The 16,597-nt window shown below is 46.3% G+C and overlaps 1 long non-coding RNA gene across 1 annotated transcript; it reads right to left on the bottom strand.

Moving 5' to 3' along the window:
- Positions 1–8,149: 8,149 nt before the first annotated feature.
- On the bottom strand, positions 8,150–9,808 carry LOC110351255 (uncharacterized). Its single transcript, XR_005269163.2, has 2 exons — positions 8,940–9,808; positions 8,150–8,867 (listed from the first exon to the last, which is right to left on the bottom strand). It is a non-coding gene; the product is annotated as an uncharacterized lncRNA (long non-coding RNA).
- Between the last annotated feature and the right edge of the window lie 6,789 nt (positions 9,809–16,597).

Below are 16,597 nucleotides of genomic sequence, written 5' to 3'. Positions count from 1 at the left end.
AAAAGGCCGAAGCAGAAAATCTCCTGGTAAAACACCATGTAGGCACAGCCTTCACTGCAGTGCAAAGCATTTGGGAAAGTGTCCCTCGGGGGAAGAAGCCCAAAATCATTCCCCAGACACCCCATGGTGCTGACAGGAGTCCTGGATCAGTCGTGGCAGGACGAGGTGGAGCCTGGGGTACTGCTGGCTCCAGGAGAGGAGCAGGCAAAGCAAGGTGCCCTCACGCCCAAGGGCTTCTCCTCTCCCTGCAGGGACCCACAGGCTGCACGGCTAATCCCCTGCATCTGGTCCCCGTGATGCATCTCCTGAGCAAAGGACACGACGTTGTGGATAACACCGAAATAGCAACACGTCTCAACACTTGGCGTGCTGTTGGAAAGGTGACTTCAATTTCCTCTTCGGCCCGGGAACGAAGGACCAGCAATTTGATGATGGGGAGCTGTTTGAGTCCTGCCTGGCAATAGAGGAACTGGCAGAGGCACCACCTGGCTTCGTGCAGCAAAGAAACAAGGTCAAGGACTCGGCTTATCCCATCTGTGGTATTTTTACACTGCAATTTATATTACAGGAGGAACAAGAGGCCCTGTCAGAAACCAAGACCCCATAGACCAGGAGGAACACAGGAGGAGAGGCAGCGCGTACCTCAGAGCCGCTGTGCTCCAGCTCCAGCTCCCCAAGCCCTCTCCAGGGAGGGCCAGGCAGTCACTGGGATGTCAGGGGGACAGTGGACCTCAGATGGACCTCACACTGCATCTGCCTTTGGCCCCCACCTACAAAAGGCCTCACGGCCGTGCTGAGGAGCCACCAGTGTGGACAGAGCTCCCTGGACACGGGGTGGGGAAGAAGGGGGCTGCAGAGGCATGGCGGGGCAGCAGAAAGGGTGGGAGGCAAGATCCAGCTCTCCTCGGCTCGCTGGGCTGACAGGAATTTGCTCCCTGTTCCCTCGGCACCTTTGCACTTCACTGCCGGTGTCGTTATTCTGGCCTCAAGCCTCTGCGATGCTCTAAGCATCCTCCTGCCTGAATTATGCCCGCAGTGAAAAAACAATTTCCACTCCCAGTTACATCAATATAATCCTTCAAAAGATGATTTCAGCTTTGCATCAGTGCTTTTGATAGACATATGCCCCTTGAGCCCAGCTTGGCTGTGACTCAGACACGGATTTCAGCGGTGCTGCTCTGGGAACACAGCTCTCCTCCCAGCCTGCAGGCTCCTGGAGTCTCAGCTGGTTTGGGGAAAGCTGGGGCTGAGGACACAAAGAGTACAACCTGCACAGGAGCGAGGAGCCGTGCCTGCAGCACCCTCATGGTCGTTTCAGCCCATCCCATCCCCACAGCATTTAGGGAAGGGCTCTGGGCTCCTCATTCACACCGACTACCGTGGGGTTTCTCCTGGCACCTCTTTATGCTCAAGGTGTATGAGCCCTGTGTGATCTCACTATCAATATATAAACAGAAGAAACATTTTAACAATGCACAAAAAATAAAACAAAGCAGTGGGTTTGTATTGGAGAGCAGTCTGGCCCTGCCACTTTTAAGGTTGCACCTTGTACAAAAAAAAGTTAAGTAGGTAAAGGCAAAGATGTTTACTGCAAGCACAGCCCAGAAAGATTTTGAATTATGTATTTTTTTTTTGGCTGGTTTATGAATCCTGGTTGTTTTGACATGGATCTTTGCAGTGATGTATGTCATTGATGAGATATTTGATGTAGTCAGCTCGGTAAAGCCAAACTCCCTCTGAAATGAAAGTGGGGTTTGCCTGTACGACAAGAGTGTTTAACTGGCCCTAGAAACTTGGGATATTTTTATAGGGTAGTTAAAAAAATAGAAAAGGAAAAGACCAAAAAAAAGAAAAACCCCCATATTTAGTGTATGGTCATTAACAAAGTATCCCATAGGTAGAACATGATTTATTGAAAACTAAAGAGAATGTCCTGGTTCTGCTAGAATGGAGGGTTTTGTTCTACTCAGGGCACTTTATATGAAACAGATGCACAGCCGATAAATCAGGCTGTCCTGCAGTAAGGATAGACTGCATTTTCTGTATAATTTACCTTGCTCTCTCTAGGCAAACATTAGGGATGAAAATGGGGCTACTCTTGCTTCCTAAAAATCATTGATTATTATTGTTGGAGGAAAGAAATCCTTTGGCTTGTAGGATGCAGCAGTGGGAAGAATAGTCGATGCAAAGCTCCCTACAGAAATCACTTCCAGAGCAAGTGTTTGATTAAAAGATGAAACAAAGGGAATACTTGAAATTTACGTTCAGAAGGACATTCTGCTTTCTCAAGTTTTGCTTTTTTATTATTATTATTTTTCAAATGGCTGCCCCCAAAAGCAAGCACATTCAAATTTTTATCTCCAAACTTTTTTTTTTTCTTTTTTTTTTTTCTTTTTGGCAACACCGTTAATCAGCGCTCAGGCAGCCTGCAAAGCTCTGTGAGGTTTGGAGTGATGCTGCGGGGAGATGCAGCGATAAAGCAGCAGGACCCAGCAGCCGAGGGAGGAATGGGCTTTGTTTGACAACTGCTCAAATATGTATACAGAAAGCCATAACGTGGGTGGCTTTCAGACAGAGTTTAGAATGCAAAGGGATATTACAGTTTTTCAATAAAACTCGTGAGAGCGGTGCCATGGGATAGGATTTCCTGGAGTTTTCTGCTTACGAATGATAAATACGTAAGGCACAAGCCAGAAGTTCACCAAATGCCATTCCTACGTGGCTTTGTTTTCAAATGCAGCATTTCCTTGCCTCCCTCCCCACTACGTTTATGTAGCTTTGTGGAAATAAGAGTTATTTTATGGAAAATGCCAAGGACGGAAGGCGAGGCTGGCGGGAGGGCTGCGCTGCCCCGCGGAGCTGCACGGAGCAAAATCCTGAATGGAGCCGAGCTGGGTGTGCGGCCCCCGCTCCTGCCTGCCTCTCCCCTTGCTTTTCTTCATTTAAACTGCATAAGCTGCAGATGAAAAATATATAAATAGTGATCCTATATATAGTCCCCGGATAAAACTGCAGTTCATTTATGACAGCTGACAAATCTAAAATGGGCAATGTAAGTGCATTACAAAATGATGAAACCTTAAGTTCTCTCCCCCCCAGCCATAAGGACGCATTAACATTAAATTACCCGCTGAATAATGTAATCTGCTGCAGTTTTCTGCCAGTTCAGAAATACAGCCAAAATAGCCCTTTCCCTTCTATTTACAGATGGAGCCTCGAAACCGATCTTCCTTGCGGCAGATACAGCATCCACTCACTTACATTTGCTCAGATTCAATAAAATCTGAATCCGGCTGAGTTAAAGTTGGTTCGAAGCATATTCTTGGTTTCAAGCCATACAAATGGCACGCATGCCTAGGCTTAGGCCCCTGCTCATGGGATTTCGGAGGTATCAGACTACAGATCCCTGGAGCTGAGACTGAAATCAATACCCAGTACTTGTGAGAGATGTAATGGATTCAATCTGACCAAGAATTTAATTGCATTTTTCATTATGATACAGCCTTTTCTATGTCTGGATGCCTTTGTGTTTAGAAAGAGGATTTTGGAGTGTTACAGAGAGGTTTGCTGAATCTTCCCAGTGATCCTGATCTTGCTCAGGACACCGCACAGCGGGCTCTGGCAGGTGGGCGGTTGGAGGTGTGGGGTCTCTGGACTCCCAGAGGAGAAGCAGCCACATCACCTTTGGGATCTACCATCAGGACCTGATTTCAGGACATGCTGGCAGTAGTTCTTTTTTCCCTGCAGTCTCGTTGTGGCATGGCATGAATGGAAAGATGTGGAAAAAAATGTGTATGGTGAAGAAAAGGGAGTCTGGAGAAGTTTGTGTTTGTCAGTTCGTTTTCTCTCAGGATATTATGTATGTCCAAGGGATCCTATGGCATTTATAAAGGATATTTTGAGAGCTGAGAAAGAAGGAATGGTTCCTCTGGTCTTGCCATTGCACTTGTGAAGAGCTGCTTCTTCACCTGATGGGTCACACTCTGCTTCATGGCACTTACACCACTTAATACGCCAGGGTCCACTTCAGCTCAGGAGGGCAGTTAATGATAAAAATGGAAGCCATGATAAAAATGGAACAACTCTCATCTTTTCTCTGCTGAGTCCTTCAGGATTTGGCCAGGATCTCTCCAGGGCACTCATTTCATGAGCATCCCAGAGAAGGCAACTGATCAGAAACCCCAAGAGGAACCCCCCTAAAACAGCATGTGCTTGGATCCCATAACCAACACCTATTTTTCTAGAAAACTCAAAGCCATGACTGCAAAGAAAGCCAGCTATCAGACTTTCTTTTTAAGCAGCTTTAGATCAGGAGGGAAAGAAACAGCATCATCCCATTACAAATGGAGTCTATTTTCTCTGGGGGAAAAAAAAAAGAAATCACTTTTATTTCAAAAAGTGCTGTTCCGCCAATACTGCTCCTGTTCACAAAGAGGAGCTGTCACACAATTCAAGCTAAAATTGGCATCGCACTAAAAACTCAGTATCAGGACTTGAATGAAACCGATCTGGAAGCACTCACAGTATTACACTTCCACATGCAGTTTTCCAACTCCTGATGTCTGCACAGCATCGATCCCTCCAAGGAGTTTGTTGTCTTCTTCTGTGGCAGGGGCAGATGGAGGAGTGAAGAGAAGAGGAAGCATGGGGCAGGTTTGGGGTGGTTTTGGGGTGGTTTTGGGGTAGCACAGGCAGCTGGCAGGCTGCAGGGCAGCAGGCACACAGCTCAGCTGTGCTGTGCCCAGGGCACTGTGTCGCCATCCATCAGCACCCTGCAGGGAGGGAGCAGAGGTCTCTGAGTTACTGAAATGAAGAAGTTATTCCATGGCAGTGGGATTCAGGAAGGGAGCTTCCCTTCTACTCAGCTACCTGAGTTTGTGGAGGACTTGAAGGTTGTTTTTTTCCACATTGGGAAAAAAATATTATAATTAATATATTATAATTCATGATTGAAATCTACATATCTGTGCTGCCTTTATAGGGTGCTGTCAGCAGCAAGCAGCGTTCAGGGGACAGTGTGTCCTGCCCAACAGATGCCCCCGTTCTGCTCCGTGCTCCTGGTGGCCGCAGCGCGGGCTGCTGGAGCTGCAGGCACCACGCAGGGTTTGCCCATAGGGATGCTGATCCCAGTGTAATTCATCCTGTGCCATCAAACCAGGTTCCTCACAGGTGGTGGTGCCTGGGGACACTGTGCAGAATGTGCTCCCACTGCGAGCATCCTGCAGCCCCTCAGGGACACACTTCTTTTTGACTTTTTGGGCTCACAAAACTCAGGTACCACATTGTCACAGAGCAAATTAAGCTGTGATCTCTCCCTCCCCGAGCCCTACATTGCCAGCTGTTTTCAATCCATGTTTTTTTTGCTAGCAGTTCCACGCGATATTGCTGTCATTAACACTGCTCACCGGTTTATAAACACGAGCGTTTATTTATCAAACTCAAGTATCTGCTTTGGGCTTCAAACCAACCCCAGGGTTTTGTCTGATCCTGCCAGGCTGTGCTGGGGGCTGCCCCACTTCGCACAGACCAGGGCTGGGCTGCAAATGTGCTGTCACCTGTTGGTGCTATTCCTTCTCGATGTACTTTAGGGGTTTCCTGTTGATGTTTTGTACTTGCAAATGGCAAAAAAGAAAGGCAGACTTTGAAAGAGCTTTTAAAGACAGCATGAGTAGGATTTGATAGCCTCATTCATATTATTCCCCCTCAAAATCCCATTGTCTGCCTCAAACATACTCGATGTCTAGTCCCTCAGGTGCAGGTGAATACCCATCAAGGCTGGTTGTGTGGTCATGCAAGTGTCAGAAAAGGAAGAAAATTCCCTCAAGAGCCGTGCCAGCGCTGGCTTACACCCCAAGCACGACATTTGATTATCCTGCATTTTAGCGCTGGCTGCAGTTCCAGATGTATGCAATGCCACGCCACTAGGCTCTTCCTAAGTATGACTTTCAGAAAAGATTTACAGTAAATCCACCAGGACGAAATAAGCAGTTAGTTATGTCAGCTCTTTAATCCAGCTACAGTAACCAACACCAGGAAAACTGTCTTTAAATGCTGCTGCCTCCCTACAGGCAGGCAGTGAGAGCCACGGCTCTGGCTGGGACAGCAGGACAGACAGACCAATGCTGCAGTCTGCATTAATGCAATTTAAAGCAGATAAACATAAAAAAAAATAGGTGTGGAAAAGAGTAAATCATCAGAATTTGGAGCGTGTTGGGAGAAAAGAATTTGTGGGCATCCTTTCCTGTCTGCAGGATTGCACTGAAGTGCATGATAAGCCAGCTAATAATCCTCGTGGTAGCACAGATCATTTCCTCCACCACTGTCTCGTGGTGTCAGCACCAGGCAGCCTGGATGCACCTGAGAGCATCTGCTGACTCCTGGATGACCTCGTGCATTCACGGCTGCCCAGCGGCTTAATGCAGTGCTACTGGCCGGAAAATTAACAGGCCAGTGTGTGCGCCCAGCTGGGAGTCCCTCAGTGGGGACTTCTCACCTTTAATGTGGCACTGGCGTGAAGCACGACCTGACACACAGCCGCAGAAAGGTCTCCAAGACAGCCCAGACGTGCAGGTGCTGGAAACTGAGACAACTGAGACATTACCTTCAGCATGATGCCATCTGCCAGGAGGTTTTGGAGCTGAGGACAGGGGTGCGTTTGCCACCAGTGTGCTGTATCGCTTTCTAAGAAATCCCATCCCTCTGCGCTCTCATTCAGCGTAAGGAGCCTGTTCGGTCTCCTGCTGCTGTTTATTCTATTTGTATTGACTGCAATAACACTCTGGCTGGACCTTGAGAGGGGCTCTGTGATGATGCAGGAATTAATCAGCCCCAGACAGCCCCCAGAATGGCACCGCAACTTGTGGGTGCAGTGGGCAGCAGCAAGCCGCCCATGCCAGGGCTGTCCCAGAGCTCAGCTCATACCAGGGTTTTGTCCCTGCTGTGTCTGAACATTTCCCTCACAGGAGGAGCCTGGCAGCAAAGTATCTATCCTTGTATCAACCAGATTTTGGCTTTTGAGTAGCTCCCTTTTCTGTGTTTACCTGCTCCCAGGAGTGCTACGGGGCTGGGCGCACCCTGAGCACCCTGCCCATAGGCCGGGCATGAGCGGTCTCTGCATCTCCAGGGCTGTGCACTCAGCAAAATATATTACCTGTAATAATGTGCCTCGTATATACAGCTGCCTTTCTGGGTATATTTTGAAATGTTTAATGATGTGTGCCTGAAATGTAGTGATATCTTCCTAATGGAATGCAAGGCGGAGGAGAGCTCACGCACACCAAGACATCTTATCTGTATCGGCAATTAAGAACCTAGAAATTAAAACAAAGTATAAAACCAAAGCTTTTTAGTTAAAGCCATGGGATTTGAGCCTGCAATTCCAGTCCAGTCAGGTTTTCATAAGGCTTTGTTGTAGTGAAATCCAGATGTTAGGCAACTCTACCTATTAGATATTCGGTTCTTGTAGGCCGTGGGCTTCTCAGTGTTTTTGTGTCCCTCAGCTGTCTCAAAGTGCATGTATTCATATAATTATATTGCTATAGATTTTTCTCTCAAGTCTGCGGTCCTGTTTTAAATTAAAATAGTCAAATGCCAATTGTTCGAGTTACCAAAAGCCATTGTACAGACTAGTCTGGACACGGCACTAACATTTGTTCCAGGATCTTAACCTCAGCAGTTCACCTGCATCGTGACTCCAGTCCCTGTGGAGTGTCTAAATCAACCTCACTAATGCTCCTAATCAATTTGACAGCCAATTAATGAGTTCAACCACTATCGCCAATGCTATACCATAAAGAAATCCATGGCTTTAGGTGACAAATGACACAAGACTGCACGTTCTCCAAGAAATATACAAGCTAGATAAAAAGTCTAAACCTAACTCGGTCAGTTATGATGTTTGCTTTGAGAAAAAAAAAACAAAACAAAACAAAAAAAAAAAACAACAAAACAAAACAAAAAAAAAAAAAAAAAAAAAAAAAAACAGAAAACCTGGATTGCATTAGATTATCCAGCCTGCCAGGCCATGCAAATATATCTATATATCTAGATGTCTAGATATATAGATATATATAATGCTGCTCTTTGATTTTGCCAAATTACCTTACTGGATTTCCCTCGTTTTAAGAAAAAAGAATCCAAAGGCCAAAAGTAATCCAGTCTCATCAATTTATTTTTTAACACAGAGCTCTCCTGATAACCCTTGGCATATTGCTCTTACATGGTCAGAACAAGTGAAAAGAAAGACTTCCAGCTTCTGGCGAAGTTAAACCTCTTCCATTGCTCTTCAATACAGTGATAAATTGCTTCTCAATAAGAAGTTCACAGCCTGCCTCCACTAGGCAGAAGTATTATTTACATTCTTCCTCAGAGAACTTTAAATTAAAATCATTAACCACCTTACATGATTTAAGCCGCAAAGAAAACAATGTATGATTAAAAGTAGGTCACAGGAAAGTGACTGTAAAATTGAAATATAAATGAGCAATTTCAGACGACTACCCTCATCCCGCCATGCTTTGTGGTGCGTATTTCACCCTCCCCCAAAGTTTTAATAAAGGCATTGTACTGTCAGCACTTAGTAAATATTAAAATAATAATATATGCCATAATTACTTTCCAGACATTACCAACGTGTTCCGATCTGCATGGGGCTTGGTTCTCAAATTACACCAAAACCTTGAAGAGGAGAAAAATGGTTTCCTGTTCCTGCACCGCTGCTGCCGGAGCCGGGTCAGCACAGGCCTGGGTGCCGAGGCCCGTCCTTGTCCTCAGCCCAGGGGGCAGATCCAGACATGGATTGAGCAGTTGGAGTAGGCTTCATTTCGGCTGTTCTGTGCTCCCTGGGGCCTGGAAGAGAGGAGATTATACTTACAGAGAGACGTTAATGCTGTCCCTCCCAGCTCAGAAGCACACCTCGCAGTGTTCTGGGCATGGATTACCTGGTTGGAAAGGCCGTGTGTCCCAGCTGGGCCTACAGCAAGCAGCTGCACAGATCTGTCAGGGTTTGTTTTTAGTCACAGAAATGTGTGTTATAATGTCATAAATGCACAGAAACGTGTGTTATAAACGGGATGGCCCAGCGTTTTGGCTCCACCTGTGCCAGCTGCAGGCTGCGTCCCTCGGCTTTCCTTTTCCTGTTTACTTGGGACAGAGCCATTGCTGTCACAGTGTGCTGCAGGGGCAGGGCAGAGCTGAGCTCGGGAGCAGGGATTTTGGAGGAGATAAGCAGTCGGAAGAGGGAGGAGGGCTTGCAGCACCGCTGTTTGTCAGGGCCCATCACCACAGACACACGGACCGGTGATTAATTGGGCAACTGGGGCATATCAGGCAGTTTCCTGACTTCTCATTTGTGTCCTGTTATCACGCGGAAGCTTTCGGAGAAGGAAACTAAAGGTAAGAGAAGAGACGCTGAAGCCCTTAGTCAACAGGAAAAGGCTTCCAGTGTCAGGGCTGCTGCGGACCCCAGGGTCAGCATCCTCTGGGCGAGCGTGTGCCGCGCTGCTGCGCACAGCTGGAGCCACAGACACCTTGGAACGATACCAAAAAGCCCAGCACGAGCAAGTCCTGCAGGAAGGTGTTAGCGGAATAACGTTCTGTAATGCCAAAGGGGTCAAGAAAAGCATTTCTTCTGATTTCTTTTTTTAGGTTACGTATTATTCCCACACCATTGCCTTAGATGCTTGAGATGGAAATGGAAGGATATTTAGATTGAGTAGTTTGGGCTAGAACTAGAGGTAAATGAAAACACAGGTTCTTGTTGTACATCCCCGTTGCATCAGGCATCTGCAGATGGGGCCTCAGAGCAGCACCACTGCTGCCAGGGCAAGGGGCAGTGAGCACGGGGGCTTCCTGCAAGCCCCCAAGCAGCACTTTGGGCAGCACTTTGGGAGACAGGAACCAGGCTGGAAGAGGAACACGAACAGACCCCTCCTGGGTGAGAAGGCACCAAAAAGGTCTTCAGCATATGGGGTTGTTGGGGTTCTCTCTCATAGGCAGAATTCCTCCTCGGGGCAGTCCTGGCACCACGGCGGTGTCACTCTGTGCCTCTTCTGGTACGCGGGTCTGGGAGCACAGCTAAAGAAATGCATCGCCATTCCAGCTCACCTTTGCAAAGCAGTTTGCTTTTTAATTTTGCCAACTTTATCTTACATTCAGTATCTAATGCAGGACAACCCCATTTTTAAAAAGACTTAAAAAGAAATGTGTGTGTGCTGATATGACAAATGTAATAAAACAATAGTTCTAATGGGAAGAAAAGCCAACACATTTGCAATTTTCTTTCCCACAATATGCAGTAATTCAGCAATCCCATCATGAGATAAGAATTACTTTGAGAATAATTTTCTTTTAATAGCTCTGTCTGAAACAAGGCAAATTTCTTTCCTAGTCATTACAGCTTCTGGCCTGCAGTAAATGGCTGGAGACTGAGGAAGAATTTAAAGGAAGAATTTAAAGGAAGCATCCTGCCATCACATACACAAACAATGCATACCATGACCATTTCTTCAGCAGATTTAAAACAGCATTCCCCATCCTTGGCCATGATGCTACTTATGCACCACCTATTTAAACAAAGACTTGGAAACATTAATGCACTGAAAGATTCACTAATTAATTTCACTGATTTACGGAGCATGGGAGCATGGGCTGAAGCAAGCGATAACACTGATAGCAATAGCAAAAATATTTATTTACAGAGACAGAAAACCACACATGGCCAATAGAGCCAAGGATTTATGACTGTGGGGTATCTGGTGTGACATCTGATGCATATCTTAACAAGAATGAATGCCAAAAAAACAACACAGACTATTCCATCCAAAGCTACTCCAGTGTTACAATCCAGGGCCACAGTCCCCAGTCCTTGCAGGCGGCAGGAACCAGCTGGAGGACCCAGAGAGGCTCTAAGTAACAACTGCTTGTTTCAAACAGGGATCCCGAATGAGATGTGAGATCTCACTAGCTGTGTTTGACCTCAGGGCTTCCAACGGCAGCTTCTTCAGTTTCAAGTTTCTGTACCTGTCACACCTAATATAAGCTTTCATTCTTTAAGTGCCCACAGATCCTTAGCCCTTTTCAGTGCGAGAGATTGCTTTGGAAATGTGTACCAAGCTGCTGGTGTGAAGTTCAGCTCAGAAGCTTTTCCAAAATCCATGAGTTATTTAGTGCCTACCTGCAGAGCTGGCTGGGACCATCTCTGTCCCACTTTGTCCCAGAAAACCACACATGTTGTGACCACCTGCCATGACTCTGTGAGCTCCTCTCTGTATCCATATCACAGGAATATGATGCATAACCAGAAATACCTGCAATCAGCCCCAGCCGTTCTCCACACTCAGACTAAATTTTGCAGTCCTTGATCTGGAAAAAAAGGGCAGCATAACCAAGCCAGCAGCAAAAATTCCCTCGGTTATCCCCAGGTCTGCACGGCTCGGTGACTGTGCACAGGTCCTGATGCACACCCAGTGATGGGGTGGGTCACAATGCCAGGTGACACATGCAATTAATTGAGCTTAATGCTTAACAGGAACAGCACAGGAGTCTCAGCTTATCCAATCGTCATTTATCAAGTTCCTCTCTCTCTTCTGCTCCGAAGTGAAAATTGGTTTCATTGCATCATCTAATTGTGATGGATATTTTTAGATCTGCAATTTATCATATGGAACTTGTATCTAATGAGACCACTGTTGTTCTTCCCAATACAACAGAAGGACAAGAGCATCAAACTTTCCCAGACACTGCTGGCACAATGAATGAGACCAAAGGACTCCTTCCCTACGGAAATGAATAATTTTAATACAGTTGATTTTTCTTTTTTGTTTGTTTCTTTTTCTTAGTACAAAGATTTACAGCTTTTATTTTGGCATTCAGCAGAGATTCACAATCCAGTTTTCAGCTGTGATCACCAACTAAACTGGATTAAAGCCTGAGAGCGTTACTCCTCTTTGAAGACAGAAGGGGAGCCATCCTTCTGTGCACAATACTTTTGATCCTAATCTTTGAAAACTTCAAGCACAAAATACCCCATTATCATGCAGAAATTATAACTGGGGCATAGAAGGGAGCTGAGCATTTATATCATAATGTAAAAAAATAATGTAAATAATCAACATTTCTTGATCTAAGGCCACACAACTTCCTTAGAGTTTGTGATAAAAGGAAAGAAACTGTGACTGTGTTTAAAGAGTCCAAGCCAGCCCCAGCTCTGCAGGACGCTGGTCTCAAGGTGCCACCAGCCTTCTTCCAGGGCACTGGGCAAGGAAACGAGGGGGCAGACTGCATGGGACATGTGATGGTTTCTTTACTTGGTGTCAAACCAGATCATTGTGTCTTCTGTGATCTAATAAAGAATAACACAGGCATTTTCAAAGTAAAGCCAATGCCTGTGCTGGAAGAACACATTTTATTTCCCATGAGCAGCCGTTAGAAGCAAAAATCCTTGCAGTGGCTGGTTCCCACTTCACTAATTCAACAACAAGCCACAGAAGACAAAATTCACGTCAGAAGTTTGCCTGGGACCCAGAAAACGGAGGGAGCTCTCATGGAGGGCTCAGGTTTTCTGGAGGGAGAGTAACGAAGGCATTACACCACTGCCTAATGCTTCCCCTCCACATCACTCCAAACCAAACGCCAGGCTGTGGCGGGTCAAACTTTTGGGGCTGTACCACCTCCAAAACGAGTCCAAGCAATCCTTGTGGCAGCAAGCAGCAGGGGCATTCATTCATGTGCCCCATACCCCAGAGCTTCGTCCATGCACACGGGAACATGTTCAGTGTATACAGCTAAAGCAAAGCAATTCATTAAAAAACACAAAAAAGCCCAACCACTGTGCTGAATTTAATAGCCACAGTATCTCTTGGACGTGGATACAAGAAAACCATTGGATTAATTTACTGATGAATCACAAAAACAAATCTGTATGATATTTCAGAAAACAGAAGACTTTCTTAATTTAAATTAGGATCATTCATTTTCCTGAGGACCATGGGAAGAATGCTTCAGAAAAGCAGAGCACCCACATCCGTTATCTCTAACTAGGGCTGCAGTTACTCAGCAGTCCTACAAACCAGGGCATATATTTATTTCTCACTTTAATTGCTGTTTTAGTTTCTGCGTTATTGATGATCAGCACAAAGTGTCCAAATATGCCTCCAGAAAAACATATTCCCTTTAATTGAAGAGCTTAGAAGTTAGCGTTCAACCTGCCCGTTCAGAAATGCGTTTGCAACACTTGCGGGATAACATTGCTTAGTACCCCAGCTGAAATACATGTTTTTATGGCCAGGCTTGAACTGACATCCCGGTTTAACAAAACTTCCTGAGAATCAATAATAATTGACAGAATTTGCATCTGTCACAGCTGGTACAATACCAAATTCTCCCTCGATCTGTTAACCCTCCTGCATGCCCGAAAGCCCTGCTCATGGCTAAGCCACAACGCTTTTGGCACTGCTCGGTGACTGAGCACAACATCGGTTACCATCAGCTCTGCTACCAGTAAAGGACCACCCCCATTCCCCCAGTGAGCACCTCAAAAACATTTCTGGCAGCAGTGCTCGCTGTCCCGGCTGTGTCCCGTGAGCTGAGGGCTTCTCTGATGCATCAGTTGGAGCATCGGCTCCCCAGGGGCACCTGAGGAATCGGCTCCGTGGGGCAGAGCAGGGACCCAGCTCTGGATTCATGCTGGGCTGAAGGAGGGGGGCTCATCGTGCACCCCGCCTCGGCTCTCACCCCGCTGCTGCTCCCTGGCCTGGCATGCACTAAATCAGTTCCCAGAGCATAATCTGTGAGGATAAGCAGTGTCATTGCTGTCCAGCTCCCAATGTCTTTTGAAAACCTTCATCTTATATTCAAGCAGTAAATAACCCAAAGCGCACTAACCTGAGGCTCCAACCTGTTTTCTGGTTAAAGCTCCAGATACATTTTTTATGGAAATCAATAAATACACCGCCCGCTGGGATCAGTGGCCGAAAGCTGGAGGAGGACAACGTGGGCAGGCACTAAACAGTCACTCAGCAGTTTGCTAAAGATTTTTTGCTCTCGCAAGGAGAACAAAGCCGCTGCAGAGGCAAGCTGCAAGCTCCCCCCGGGCTCTGGCGGATATTTCATGCAATATCTGAAGGCTATCTAACAAAATGACTGAGCTCTGAAACAATGCAAACAAACACCAGCCGTGAATTGATCAGAAACCTCCGCACATCCTCTGATCTGTTACTTACACAAACCTTTCTAAAGGAGAGGAGCAGAAACGCAGGTTATTAATTCACTGCTGACAGAAAGCAGAGTCCAGCTTCCTGAAGATTGCTTGGTTGGGGGAAAAAAATAAATACAGCAAAATGTTTCCTAGATGAAAGATTTGGATTATTCTCTGCCTGTTAATTGGTTTTTGTATCTAGCGCACACTCTCCTTTTCATAGGAGTGCTGTCAGATAGATACAATGGGGAAAAAAAGTTTGCAAATGCTTTTTTTGGCTTCAGTGAGTCCCTGCTGTTTATCCCAAGGCTCTAATTCAGCCGGTGGATTACTAGTTGTACTCCATTTGTGTTCACAGACCTTGCTTTCTAAAGAGAAATAGTCGTGTGCACTGGTACATGCATGCACGTGCACATCAAGCAAGCTAACACTTGCTGTGCTGCTCCTCCACGTGATGTTATTTTACGTAGCACAAGTGGCTGATCCCACACTGCAGGGATCTGAATGGTGTTCCCTGGGAAAGGTCTGTGCTCCGCGTTGCACTGAGCTTTGTTGGATGTCTCTTTGAAATTGGTGGCATGGAAAACTGCCCTCCTTTGGGATAAATACAGAAACATTTCGCTCCCGATGGGGCTGGAGGAGGAACCACTGCCTGAATGCACACGGGAGGCAGCAAGACAACGTGTGAGCAGGGGGCGGCTGCCAGATAATGTTTGCCTCCATGTGAGAGAGCACGGAGATAATGTCACTGGAATAACAAACGGGAAGGGCAGGAGGGTTTGGGCAGTGCGTTTACTAGCGGAGGCTTCCAGCTACCAGCAGACTGTGTTTGCTGATATTTGAAACACGCAGGAGTCAAGGCAGGCATATGTTTGCATTACTTTTATATATAAATATAAAATATCATTTTTATTTTTATATATACATGCACACACGTGTATATATATATTTATATAAAGAGGATGTTTTGGCATCTCGATAGATGCTCAGTTTCTGGCTCGCCCGATGCCTGCAGCCTGCATGGTGCTGCTGCCTGGAGGAACCACCTTGAAGGGGGTCCTCTGGCCGCCAGCCCCCTCCCTGCCATTGCTCCCACAGGGAAATGAGAAAACACAGCTTTTGGGGAGGCCTTGTGTGTGAAATTGTTGCTCAGCCCTTTTGGTGAGAGAAGGGAAACGTGTCGCTGGACATGAGGTGGTAATGGAAACAAGGAGCAAAGTCTGTCTAATGAGAAGGAAAACACAGAATGTATTAATTTAGGCCTCCAGAAATTACTTTGCTGAACATACTTAAGGATTAAATACAGGTGTTAAGCCCAGCCATTCCCACAGTTAATTACGTGCTCTCACCTACTTGCATAATCACTGTCTGTTTAAGGTTTTCCCATATTGCCTGCTATTACCATACCCAGGCAGCGATTCCCATACTGGTAACCTGATCCCTATTTATACCATCCTGCTAAAGTACTAAGTGGTACTGCTTTAGTCTGTCCCCAAATCAATTCCTAATGTTACTGTAGGAGCAAATGTAAAACCTGATGTATTTTTCCCCAAAGGTTAATATCATATGTTTCTGATTGAGCAAGAAAAAAAAAATCATTTCCTTACAAGATGGATTTTGTTATGTCTCTTGTACGGGTGTGGAGGAGGGGAAAACCCTCGGGGGATGTGTAAGAGGACCGAGAGCCTGCGTCCTGGTGTCAGCCCCAGCCTCGGGCGGCTGTTTCAGAGAGCTGCCCAAGAAACTGAGCCCACTCGGCGCTTTCTGCCCACGCTGCAGCAGACAGGTGTCCTCACTGCAGGTGACAGCACGGCCAGCACCAGCGGGGAGGTCAAATCCGGAGCTGGCACCAGATAGCACATCACCCAGAGGGACAGCCCGGCCCATGGAGACAGCCAAAGTGTATGGCTGAAGCTTTTTTTTTTTCCTCCTGCTCGGACAGAAAGGAGATTTTCATTTTACCTGGAGGTCTCCACATCCAGCAGGAAAAGTTGCAGCTTTGCAACCGAAGTGTTCCCAGCTCCCCCCAGCATCCAGGATGTTTCACTGGGAACAAGCAAGCAAATGCCTCTGCTCTGCTCCTGCTGCATGAATCAGCCAGTGCTTCTTTTCAATATGCTCCAAATTGCATGATCGAGTACGGGTCTTAATAGCGAAGTGATGATTCATTTATGATGGCACCAGGACAATCCAAGTGAGTCTTTACCTTTTATCCTCAGTGTAATGCACTCCATCTATTACCATTTCACCGAGATCTGAGCAAATTCAATAATCAGATCAGTATTCAGCGCTCTCTATGCACAGAACTGCTACTAAAAGTTTAACGAGGCCAGCCTTTTGCATTACTTTCTAACAAGAAACACAAGGCAGCCTCGGTTCTGTGGGTGTTTTCTCTCTGCTGAA

This window comes from Anas platyrhynchos, chromosome 13, assembly GCF_047663525.1.
Source record: "Anas platyrhynchos isolate ZD024472 breed Pekin duck chromosome 13, IASCAAS_PekinDuck_T2T, whole genome shotgun sequence".
NCBI classification, from domain to species: domain Eukaryota; kingdom Metazoa; phylum Chordata; class Aves; order Anseriformes; family Anatidae; genus Anas; species Anas platyrhynchos.
The sequence above is the reverse complement of the archived record's forward strand: the minus strand, read 5'-3'. Positions and strand labels throughout refer to the sequence as shown.